Genomic DNA, 8811 nt, shown 5'->3' on the forward strand with positions numbered 1-8811 from the left:
ACATCTTTTCTTGAAATCCTGAACCTACCTTCTTTGGGTAGCAGTACCTGAGTTTATCTGAGCTGTTCTTAATGTGGCTGCTTTTTAAAATTGACTCAAAAGAAAAATTAAAATTAACATGGGAAATCTTACCTCCAAGGCCAACAACCCTCATATGGAGTCTCAACTTGGGAGAATCTACAGAAATGGGAACGTTAACTAAAAGTGACAGCAACTTAAGATAGCTGAAATGGGGCTCTTTTGATACCTCAAAATTAATTTCTTTGCACGCTGTATTGGCAAAAGCAGGCTCTAGAACTGAACCGAATAAATGGAATGCTTACCTCGGCTGGCAAACAGAAGCCCTAAAAGGAGCACGGATGAACTTTCTTCTCTTCAGGAAGTTAATGACACCCTTTTAGAGACTGTCTGAACTAAGGAAGCCTTCAGAAACCACTCAATGCCAGCACCCTACTACCCCCCCTTTCTCCAACTTCCTCCCTACTTTCTGAGCTCCCTATTCCAGACTTGCCCCCCCTTTCTCCTTCGTGTTTTCTCCCCTCTACACCTCTTCCTCCATCACCCTTTACTGACTTAGGGGAAACTAAGAATGGAAAGTCAGACCAGGATAGGCTAGGAAAACCAGAAATTCTGTAAGCTCTCTTTAGAGAAAAAACAGTCTCAAGGACAAGGGAAATCAGCAATAATTGACTCTCTTTGGACTAAAGCAGAATTAAGGACCCTAACTAAAGATTTTCCTGATCTGCAAGACCTTGTTGGGTTCACAAAGGAATTTGTTTGTTAGAACATATGATCCTGGCTATTCTGACCTGTTCCAACTAATATACCCATTGGTTTCTGAGGGCAAAGCAGCAGAATGAGTAGGTAAGGTCTGCTGGAAAATTCCTATAGAGGACTTAAAACAAACAAACAAACAAACAAACAAACAAACAAACAAACAAACAAACAGAAACAGATTAGGAAAATGCAGGAAATCAGCCCACCAGTTTCACCAAGCCATCCCTGAGATTTTACCCTGGAAAATAGACTGGGTGAAAATCCAGCAATGTAGACAAAAACTTGATGAATCAATACTTGATTTCTTTGAATATTTTGAAAAAACTTTTAAACAATATTCAGGATTGTCTCTAGACAGTTTTAAGGATCATCAAAATGTTCCGTTGGTCAATTGGCATTTCTGGAAGCATTAAATGAGGAGCTTGTAACAATGCTCAAACAACATGAGTTAAATTGGCTGACCACACAAACTGATAAACTGGCAACTCTGCCTGGTCAATTATTTAAAACTATTCAAAAAGAATGAAAGGATAAAGCTACTAAAATTAAGAATTTATAGCTCCAGCAACTAAACAATCAGGTCAAACCTTTCTGAAGGCCTTTTCAATGAGGGGAAAGGACAGTCGGCTTTTATTGTAAAAATCCAGGTCTTAAGGATTGTAGGAAACTGAAATGGGATTTAGGAAAAGAAAGGAGACAGGAGCAAGCACGGGGCTGCTCTGAGGATTGCGAGAGAGCATCTCCCCTTCTCTTTATCAATACTTCAGGAGAAATTAAAATTGCCACAAAATAAGAAACTACTAAGGCTCTTGTAGATACTGGGGCTACTTTATCTTTCTTACCCCTGCCCAGTTAAGTTGCCCTTTTCCTCAGAGTGAAGCTTCTGTACAAATGGTAGGGACATCTAATCAACCAATGTCTGTTTTTAAGTCAGAACCTACTCCCTTCCAGCTAAGGAACGTTACAGGAATGTTTGCTGTCGGAGCCTGTCGACGAGACGAACGGTCCCTGAAGTGGGGAGTGAGGATTGAGAAAAAAATAGACAAGAGACAAAGATGGGATCGGGAGGGCAAGCAGTTCTAATTAGACTGCAGCGCCTACTTTATTTTTCAGCTTTCTTTTATACACACAGAAACAAGAAGGTTACATAAAGCGGCTGAGGCAGCAAGTACAGATTAGTTATGTTTTCTCAAAGTTTGGCCCTGACTGTTCTTAGACCTTTTGATATTTTCCCATTCCCAGGGCAGCAGGTGTCTGTTTGTTCTTTATGCTTATCAGAGTTCTCCTCAGCGATCCTCCCAAACTCTGCTTGAAGTTACATTTTCTTAACCCTTAATGCTCCAGCTCCCTACAGTTTGCCAGTCAAATTTGTCCCAATTTACCCGAATTTACTTTTGAAACTCATGGCACCCACATATCCAAATCTTTTTCTCAGAAGGGTGTACTGTATTTAGAACTAAATGGATCAGATGCTGAACAAGTTCATAAAATAATGATTTTTAAAGGAAACTCCATAAAAGAAAACTTATCTTGACACTGAATGTTTGCTGTAAGACATTCTGTGGAACTCTGGGCTCTTTGCAGTACCAATATTGGGAAGCTCAAGTTAGCCACTCCTATAAAAATATCTATTGACAATACTTTGCCTCTATCTAATATTCACCAATATCCTTTAAGACCTGATACACTAGCTGGAATTAAGCCCCATTACACAAGATTACTTTAAAAGGGGGCTTATAATTCTATGTATGAGCCCTTGTAATTCTCTTATCCTTCCAGTAAAGAAAACCATTGGAAAAGATGGAGATTTGTATAGGGTCTCAGAACTGTAAATAAAAGTTGTTCCCGATCCCAGTCTGTCAGAGGCTGCTGCTGCAGAGGAACTACTTGAAGAGAAGCTGCAAAGATACTGTCCGCGCGGTTCGCCACGGCTGTGGCCCGCACCCTCCCTCGGCGGGCTGGGCCGGTCTCCAAAAATGCTTTGGAATCATCTTTTGTTGCTGCAAGGAACCTCCAAGCCACCAACACTCGTCTCCAGAGGACTGGCACTGCCAAGATGTCCTCTATTCTTGAGGAGCGCATTCTTGGAGCTGATACCTCTGTTGACCTTGAAGAGACTGGGCGCGTCTTAAGTATTGGTGACGGTGTTGCCCGAGTACAAGGGCTGAGGAACGTTCAAGCAGAAGAAATGGTAGAGTTTTCTTCAGGCATAAGGGTATGTCCCTGAACTTGGAAACTGACAATGTTGGTGTCGTGTTTGGAAACGATAAACTAATTAAGGAAGGAGATATTGTGAAGCGAACAGGAACCATTGTGGACGTCCCAGTTGGCGAGGAGCTGTTGGGTCGTGTAGTAGATGCCCTTGGAAATGCTGTTGATGGAAAGGGTCCAATTGGTTCCAAGACCCGTAGGTGAGCTCCTCGAATCTCTGTGCAGGAACCAATGCAGACAGGCATCAAGGCTGTGGATAGCTTGGTGCCCATTGGTCGTGGTCAACGTGAGCTAGTTATTGGTGACCGACACACTGTCAAAGCATCAATTTCTATTGACACAATCATTAACCAGAAACGTTTCAATGAAGGAACTGATGAAAAGAAGAAGCTGTACTGTATCTATGTTGCTATTGGTCAGAAGAAATACACTGTTGCTCAGTTGGTGAAGAGACTTACAGATGCAGATGCCATGAAGTAACAATGTGGTTTCAGCTACTGCTTCTGATGCTGCCCCACTTCAGTACCTGGCTCCTTATTCTGGTGTGGGGAGCCATGGTTTCTTACAACCCTGAACCTTGCAGACTGGCTCGGTTTCTGCCCCCATAACATTGTCTCTGCCTTATCTGAGAGGCGCCTAACGGCTGCTGAGGAATGTGGTGGAAACGGCCAGTTCCCGGACACAGAAGACTAAGGGCTTTCTGAACAATTGGTAGGTTCTGTCTCCTTGAGATATTTACTTTTGTGAGTTTCAGTGACCTTGTATCTTCTATGTCAAAGTAAAAGATTTACTTTCGCTGAGATAATACATATCTTCTTCGTTTAACTGCAAGTACTCAAACTGTATATATTGGTTAGAGATAATAAACTCAGGGCTTCAGCATGACTGAAGACCGGCCACATTAGCATTTGTGTGTGTCTTTTATTTCATTCCCACTCCCCCATTCAGGTACTGATCGACTCGTGGCGGCTGGCCCGTCACATTCTGGCTGTTCTATGGGAGAACATTTTAGAGATAATGGCAAATGTGCTTTGATCATCTTTGACAACTTATACAAACAGGCTGTTGCTTATTGTCAGATGTCTCTGCTACTCCACTGGAGCCCTGGTTGTGAGGCCTATCTTGGTGATGTGTTCTTCCTACATGCCGATCTGCTAGAGAGAGCAGCCAAAATGAACGATTCTTTTGGTGGTGGCTCCTTGACTGCTTTACCAGTCATAGAAACACAAGCTGATGATGTGTCTGCTTACATTCCAACAAATGTCATTTCTATCACTGACGGACAGATCTTCTTGGAAACAGAATTGTTGTACAAAGGTATCCGCCCTGCCATTAACGTTGGTTTGTCTGTATCCCGTGTTGGATCTGCTGCCCAAACCAGGGCCTTGAAGCAGGTGGCAGGCACCATGAAGCTGGAATTGGCTAGGTATCATGAGGTTGCTGCTTTTGCTCAGTTTGTTTCTGATCTTGATGCTGTCACTCAACAATCTTGAGTCATGGTGCGCATCTGATGGAATTGCTGGAGCAAGGACAGTATTCTCCCACGGCTATTGAAGAACAAGTGGCTGTTATTTATTCTGGTGCAAGGGGCTATCTTGATAAACTGAAGCCCAGCAAGATCACAAAGTTTGAGAATCCTTTCTTGTCTCATGTTACCAGCCAACACCAAGCCCTGCCGGGCACTATGAGGGCTGATGGAAAGATCTCAGAACAGTCAGATGCAAAGCTGAAAGAGATTGTAATAAACTTTTTGGCTGGATTTGAAGCTTAAACTCCTACAGATTCACATCAAATACCAGTTTGGTTTTGTCATTGTTTCTTTTAGTAATCAGTTCCATTCATAAAAGGATTATTCTTATACTCCAGATGTACAGAAATCACATTAAAAATAAAGGTTCCATACTGTTTGGTGCAAAAAAAAGAGTTATTCCCAGACAGCTTTTGGTTCCAAATTCACATACCCTATTATTCTCTGTTCCTGTGGTATGCCAATATTTTTCAGTGATAGATTTGTGTAATGCTTTTTTTAGCATTCCTGTAAAAGAGAGAGTAAATACCTCTTTTCTTTCACCTGGGAAGATCACAAGTTTACTTGGATGGTAATGCCCCAGGGGTATACAGAGAGTCTCATCTATCTCTCTTGGATACTAAAGGCTGATTTGAATGAGATTCCATTCTAATCCAATATGTGGATTATTTACTCTTAGGACACATTAGACTCCCAAGAGGACACAATTTACCTATTACAACAGTAAATAAATAAAGGATTCTTTCAACCTTGTTGGAAAGAACCATATCAGGTGTTACTAACTAATCTATGTGCAGCTAAACTTAAAGGAGTTAACTCAGGGGTTCACACTTCTCATCTAAAAAGGCACCTCACCACGAGTGGACATGTACTCCTGCTCAATGGACACCAGAGTCCTCAAGGATGAGAAACCTCTGATGTCAGAGGAAGACAGCTATTCCAAGACATCAATTAGGTCTGTACACCTACGGCTTGATGTTGAACCCAGAAATCAATTGTTTGATTGTCTTTACCTGTCTGCTAATGATATTAGTCATAATAATAGTTACACTTATTCTCTGGGTTTTTCTACTTCTCAGTTTTCATTAGAAATTGAGGTTTTAAGGATTAAAATCTCAATATATGTAGGAATAACTTTGCAGTGTTCCAGAAGAGCCCCTGAAATACCACAAGGTTTGTTTTTGTATATTAGATTGCAGGAGAAGCATTGTAAAATAAGTGATGCAAAACTTTTAGGGTTTATTGTATGGGTAAACAATGGTTGTAAATTAAATGAATGGTCAAGGCTGTGGGAAATCCAAGGGAACCGCCTCATTCTTTCTGGCTCCCAGGACCCAATTTTTCAGCTTGGCAATTTTTCATCTTCTTTAGCTTGGCAATATTGTAAGATGTCTCCTTTCATAGTGTCAGCTGATAAGTTCCTTCATCTAAAAAGCACTCTGATGCCTGAAGGAATGCTTTTTAGATGAAGGAACTTATCAGCTGACACTATGAAAGGAGACATCTTACAATATTGCCAAGCTAAAGAAGATGCATGAGATAACTTTTAATATCCTTTTTATGGCTTACATAAATGTTATACTAGATGTTAAATACAGAAAAATAAGACAGAAGGCAAAACTGAGATCATGATAGCTCATAGGATAGAAATGATCCAGAGTGTTCTTTCTCAATGAAGGCCATAAGACCTGACAGCCTTTCATTTACCTGCCCTTCCCTTTTGGGGGAAAACTTTGTCCCAACTCACATCCCATGGTTACCGCATTGCCTCACCCCAATGGCCAACAAGATGACATTGGTCCTGAGATTTCCTAGGAATCAGCCTTCCTGTCACTCTGAGACCACATTACTCGACTGAAAGTTTGGTCATCAATGCATCCTTTGGATTGATTTATGACCAAAAGGGGGAATTGTGGACGAAAAAGGGGTTCTATGAAAAGTAACCTCACAGGTCGCTGAGTTCCCAACTGGGCAGGCCATGGTGGGTAGTCACATCCCAGGCATGTAACTTCTGTAGTAAAGGCTTTTCTTTGCCTCAAGCAGCCCTGTCCATTGTTTCTGTGCATCCAGGTTAATACACCCTTGAAATGCCCCCTTTTAGAGACCTCCTTCTAATTTGTGACCATTCTCAAGAGAGCACATAAACTTAACTATCCTGTAATGCCACACCTGCCTTGCTTTCTCCCACTTCCATGTAATCTTCCTTACGTTCCCTCCTTAATCTCAAATGCATAATAGAAACTGCCAACTGTTATTCTGCAAAGCATTTTTCTCAGTCTGTTGAGATCATGCTTCCAGGAGTATCCTCTGTTTGGCTCAAATAAATTTTTATGAAAATTCTGTACAGGTTTGGATGGTCTTATGTTGACATGCCAAAAGATTACAGAAAGATTCACAACTAAATTTCTCACAGAAATTTAAGGAGGCAGAAAGGTCTCTTTCACTCTTGACAACAGAAATAATTCATTTTTTAAAATTTACCTTTATAATATTAAATAAGATAATATATATGAAGTATCTGACCCATAGAAAAAAACTCTAATAACAAAAAATACTCAGCATGTACTGAAACCGTTTTAGTTTGTTTATGTTTATTATACAAGATTTCTTGGATGTTGATGGAAAACGCATCCACATCAGGTGATTGAAATCCCCCTGGACCTTTGTGAATGAAAAGGTGTGTAAACCTGGAAAGCTCAGGGGAGCTGCATGGCAGGCCTGACAAGTTCATTGACCTAAAGGAACCACACAGGATGGTTTTATCATAAATTCCTAACTGGGCAGGTCATGGTGGGTAGTCACGTCCCAGACCTATAGCTTTTTTAGCAAAGGTCAATCTTTACCTTAAGCAGACCTGTCCATTGCTCTTATGCATCTAACATAACATACCTTTGAAATGCCAGAGTAATCTTCTTTTCCAGAACACAAGACCACGAAACTCCTCATTGTTACCTTGTTGCCTGTCATATGCAATCTCCATATGCTGTAAATATTACTTATTCTGTACCCACCAACATAAAAGAAGTATGTGTCTCTCTGTTTTACTTTTTATCCAATCCCAGAGATATCCCCCCTTTTGCTTTCTCCTGCCTCTTTAATCTGCCACCAGGGGATTTCATGTAACTTTCCTTGTGTTTTGTCCTTTGATTCTAAGTATATAAAATGAACTGCAAATCTGCCATTCTCCAGAGCATTTTCTCAATCCATTGAGATCTTGCTCTGGACAAGTCCTCAAAATTTTGGCTCAAATAAACTCATAAAATTTTATATAGGCTTGGATATTCTTTTATCAATACTTTCAAAACGGTCCCAAGTGAAACACTTGGGACAGAAACATGAGCCTTTTCTATCTTTTGAAGTTCTCTGCCCTAGTGTGGTGACTGGCGAGTCTGGGCCAGGGAGTGTAACCCCACATGGACTTCACTTCTAGCACGCATTCTGCTTTAACCCAAGCTCGCTCTGTTTAGCCCGATGGAACTATGACTCACCTGCATTCTTTCCCCAGATCTTCCTATCTGTACATACACTGCATGTCCATTCCTTCTAATCATTAAGTCTTTAGGGCACTAGGTCCTAGTCAGTGTCAAACTCAAAAATAAAGCTTCAGGTCCATCAACCATGACCAAGATACAATAACCAAACCTCAAACTAGAATAAGATTTTAGTCAAATAAAGATAGCAGCTTGGCCTCAGTTATGTTTCAGCTCTGGACTCCTGAAAGCAGAATGGACCCACGGATCACATCCCCTGGAAACCAGAGGGAGCAATGCCATGACTGACAGCAGGACCTGAAGCCATGACTAATTGCTGTCTGCCTTAGCCTCCACCAATCAGTAGAGCCCATGCCCCCAGCTCCCATAGTAACCATGATTAACGATCATTCCCTTATATAACCTAGCTGCTAGAGGCCATCTGGGAGCAAGGTTTTTGAGAGCCCTAGCTCACCTGTCTCTGGGCTTGGTGCCAACTCCTTAAATAAACCTTTACTTTCTTTGCTGCAAATTCCTGCTCGTGTCTTTTGCAGCTTGGATGCACGCAGGCAAGCAGACCATTTGAGTCCATGGTAACAGAAGCAGATAACCCTGTGGGGGGAGAGGGAGACAAACCCTGCAGTTCCCATGAGGCACATGACCGGTAGAGGCCAGGTGCAGGCTGCTGGCCACATCCTTCCTCCACAGGCCCACACCTGGGCAGAGGAACCAATGCTGGGAAAAGCACAGCCCCAGCGTGCTGAGCTCATGTCCCTCTCCGTCCTGTCCTGTGGGGACATCAGCCCTGGGGAGGGAAGGAGAGAA

At 41.9% G+C, this 8811-nt stretch overlaps 1 pseudogene; it reads left to right on the forward strand.

Annotated features, from left to right (window-relative positions):
• Window positions 1–2702: 2702 nt before the first annotated feature.
• On the forward strand, window positions 2703–4909 carry LOC109438792 (ATP synthase F(1) complex subunit alpha, mitochondrial-like; annotated as a pseudogene).
• Window positions 4910–8811: the final 3902 nt, after the last annotated feature.

Source organism: Rhinolophus sinicus, chromosome 1, assembly GCF_057876585.1.
Source record: "Rhinolophus sinicus isolate RSI-liver-muscle chromosome 1, RSI-T2T, whole genome shotgun sequence".
NCBI lineage: Eukaryota > Metazoa > Chordata > Mammalia > Chiroptera > Rhinolophidae > Rhinolophus > Rhinolophus sinicus.